A 3,953-nucleotide genomic window follows, 5' to 3' on the forward strand; every position below is an offset into this window, starting at 1 on the left:
TCCAAAGCAAGTCTGTCCGCTCTGTCCCATGGCGGGAGGTCCAGATCAGAGGACAATGGGAGCAAGGTGACTGGGAGGATGGGGAAGTTCAAAAGCCAGAGAGGCAAAGAATGCTGCTAATTCAGTCTTACTGCAGGAATTCTTTTACATAGGAGAGACGGGGACAGGTAGAGTCAATGAAGTCTGGTGGTCTTGAGGTCCCTTCCTTCCCTGCAGAGCCTTACACTGAGCCTTGCCTGGGGCCAAGAAGTCAAGGCCTGCCAATTCTTCTCCTAGCTATCCATCTCCAGCCCTAGGTGTGTTGCTGTCCCACTGGTTGATACAGGGTTTGGGAATTTGGATGGCTACTCCCAGTTCTTCTCCCACTCTCCAAGGTGTTCCCTCTTCCACTGCCTTCCCCTTCCAGCCTTCTGCACCTTCTCCTGATCTCTTCCTCACCTCTGTCCTCCTCACTCTCCTGCTTCAACTCCCATCCTGCATGACTCTTTGCCCCGCCTTTGTTCTCCACTCGCCTCTTTGCAGCCCCTAAGCTTCCCAGCCCACCTCTCTTGCTCTCTCTCTCTCTCTCTCTCTCTCTCTCTCTCTTTCCCCTTCCACCTACTCTCCTTGAGGATATTGACGTCATCGTTGCCATCATGTGATGAAATTATACATTTTTACATTTCACTGTGGCAGTCTCTGTTGAAAGGCCATCTCTTCCCCAGTCATCATAAACCAGCTCCTGCCTTCCTCTCTCCTTCTGATGAGTATTAGATTTGCATTTTCCTAGAACCCGTGGGTGACTTAGATCTGAACACATCAGACACCACCACCATTTCCTGGTGGCAGCCAGCAACTCATTGAGCTCACCCAGAGTATGTCAGCCTGTATGCACCCCACCTCCCCCAAAAAAAGAAAAAAAAAATCAGGCAGAGGAATCTGTGGAATGCTTGGCTGGATCTAATTGCAGTACTCACTAAATGACCCAGCCATACACACTTGTTAACACTTGCGCGTGTGCCGGTCCCAAGGCCAGAGAAATGGGGAGGGTTGGAGAAAGAACTGGCAACCTACTCTGTAAGAAAATCCTATGGAAAGTCACACTCACTAAATGCTGACTGGGTCTATTGAGCCACACCATTGCCCTGCACCAATTGAGAGGGAGCCCTACAAAAGAGGTGTCACACATAAGACCCGTGGGCCTGATGTGGACCCTGGAAGCTCTTTATCTGGCCCCTATGATAACTGGACTGTCCCAGCATCACCCCTTTCAGCAGCTCTGCTTCTGCCAAGGCTCTGGAAGGGAGAGATAGAAGGAGGTCTCAGAAGGATGGTTGGCAACCTTCCGTCTCGAAAGACTATGGGATAAGCCTACAGCACCCAGTATTCCCAAGCGGTCTCCCATCCAAGTACTAACCAGGCCTGACCCTGCTTAGCTTCCGAGATCAGACGAGATTGGGAGATAGTGTTCAGTATAGGGAGATGGTTGGCAACCTTCCGTCTCGAAAGACTATGGGATAAGCCTACAGCACCCAGTATTCCCAAGCGGTCTCCCATCCAAGTACTAACCAGGCCTGACCCTGCTTAGCTTCTGAGATCAGACGAGATTGGGAGATAGTGTTCAGTATAGGGAGATGGTTGGCAACCTTCCGTCTCGAAAGACTATGGGATAAGCCTACAGCACCCGGTATTCCCAAGCGGTCTCCCATCCAAGTACTAACCAGGCCTGACCCTGCTTAGCTTCCGAGATCAGACGAGATTGGGAGATAGTGTTCAGTATAGGGAGATGGTTGGCAACCTTCCGTCTTGAAAGACTATGGGATAAGCCTACAACACCCGGTATTCCCAAGCGGTCTCCCATCCAAGTACTAACCAGCCTGACCCTGCTTAGCTTCCGAGATGGCATGTGCAGGGTAACAGAAGGCAAGGAATGCTTTGGGGTAAGGGGCAGACCAATCAGGTGAAATAGGGAGATACTGCTGAAATAGGTGCTGAGAGAGCCCAATTATCACAAAGGCTGCCCTTTCAGCAGTGCTGCTTCTGCCAAGGCATCATTTTGGGGAGCTCAGTTGCTGAGCTGCAAAGTGATGTCTCTGATGAAAGGGCAGCCCGCATGGTAATTGGCTCTCCCATATCTTGAAAACATGATCAAGAGTTGCACATTTCCTGTTCTGTCATTTGCAACTGATGAGTTTCTATGCGAGAACAAAGTGGTTATTTCTGTCCATCATCTGCTTCATGACATCACTTCCTGCCTAATGATGGCCCTTCTGGCCCTCAGCAAGTATTCAGCCCGCTATATGAAATGAGTTTGACACCCCTGCCCTATAAATTACTCAGTGCTTTCCAGGTATTTATTTATGTGAATGATTTCTATCCCATCTCTGCCTCCAATTAGCCGGAGTGCTCAAGGTGGTTTGTAAAACGGAGAAAAAAACAGTAAAATGTAAAAAAAAAAAAAATAGAAACAAAATATAAAGTGCAAAAATAGTAAACAATCATAAAGAATCGTGCAGCGCAGAAAATTAAAACAAAACACAGAAGACAACTGGAAAACCCAAAAGCAATTAACTTAGAGGAGAAGACTGGGAGGAAAACTTTTTCATCTCACTAGGGAGGGAGTTCCATTGTAAAGGCACCGCTTCAGAGAAGGCCCTCGTCTTTGTTGTTATCAACCTGACCTCCTCCAGAGGTGGCAGCATGAACAGCACGGCCCCCTCTGTTGACCTTAGGGGACAGGTCAGTTCATATAGGAGAACATAAGAACATCAGTACAGCCCCACTGGATCAGGCCATGGGCCCATCTAGTCCAGCTTCCTGTATCTCACAGCGGCCCACCAAACGCCCCAGGGAGCACACCAGATAACAAGAGACCTGCAAGGCCTCCTGGGAATTGTAGTTTAAGAACATAAGAACAGCCCCACTGGATCAGGCCAGAGGCCCATCTAGTCTAGCTTCCTGTATCTCACAGCGGCCCACCAAATGCCCCAGGGAGCACACCAGATAACAAGAGACCTGCAAGGCCTCCTGGGAATTGTAGTTTAAGAACACAAGAACAGCCCCACTGGATCAGGCCATAGGCCCATCTAGTCCAGCTTCCTGTATCTCACAGCGGCCCACCAAATGCCCCAGGGAGCACACCAGATAACAAGAGACCTGCAAGGCCTCCTGGGAATTGTAGTTTAAGAGCATAAGAACAGCCCCACTGGATCAGGCCATAGGCCCATCTAGTCCAGCTTCCTGTATCTCACAGCGGCCCACCAAATGCCCCAGGGAGCACACCAGATAACAAGAGATCTCATCCTGGTGCCTTCCTTGCATCTGGCATTCTGACATAGCCCATTTCTAAAATCAGGAGGTTGCGCATGCACATCATGGCTTGTAACCCGTACTGGATTTTTCCTCCAGAAACGTGTCCAATACCCTTTTAAAGGCATCCAGGCTACACGCCATCACCACATCCTGTGGCAAGGAGTTCCACAGACCACCCACACACTGAGTAAAGAAATATTTTCTTTTGTCTGTTCTAACTCTCCCAACACTCAATTTTAGTGGATGTCCCCTGGTTCTGGTGTTATGTGAGAGTGGAAAGAGCATCTCCCTATCCACTCTGTCCATCCCCTACATAATTTTGTATGTCTCAATCATGTCCCCCTCAGGCGTCTCTTTCTAGGCTGAAGAGGCCCAAACGGCAAAGAATATATAAATATATATTCTTTATATATATAAAGAAGATATATATATATCCTGGTCCTGAGCTGCACAGAGCTTTAAAAATCAAAACCAGCACCTTGGAATGGAACCCAAAACAGGTTGGTAGGCAGTGTAGCCACAGAAGCAGTGGGCAGGCTAAGTCATATCATCTAGCTTCTAAAACTGCATGAGCTACTGCATTTAGCATTAACTGAAATTTCCTTACAGTCTTCAAGGTCAGCCCCATGTAGAGTGCACTACAGTAATCAAGTCTTGATGTC

General features: G+C 48.5%; 1 pseudogene; it reads right to left on the minus strand.

Moving 5' to 3' along the window:
* Positions 1–1,651: 1,651 nt before the first annotated feature.
* On the minus strand, positions 1,652–1,774 carry LOC136654615 (5S ribosomal RNA; annotated as a pseudogene).
* Positions 1,775–3,953: the final 2,179 nt, after the last annotated feature.

The sequence above is a fragment of the Tiliqua scincoides genome, chromosome 5, assembly GCF_035046505.1.
Source record: "Tiliqua scincoides isolate rTilSci1 chromosome 5, rTilSci1.hap2, whole genome shotgun sequence".
NCBI lineage: Eukaryota > Metazoa > Chordata > Lepidosauria > Squamata > Scincidae > Tiliqua > Tiliqua scincoides.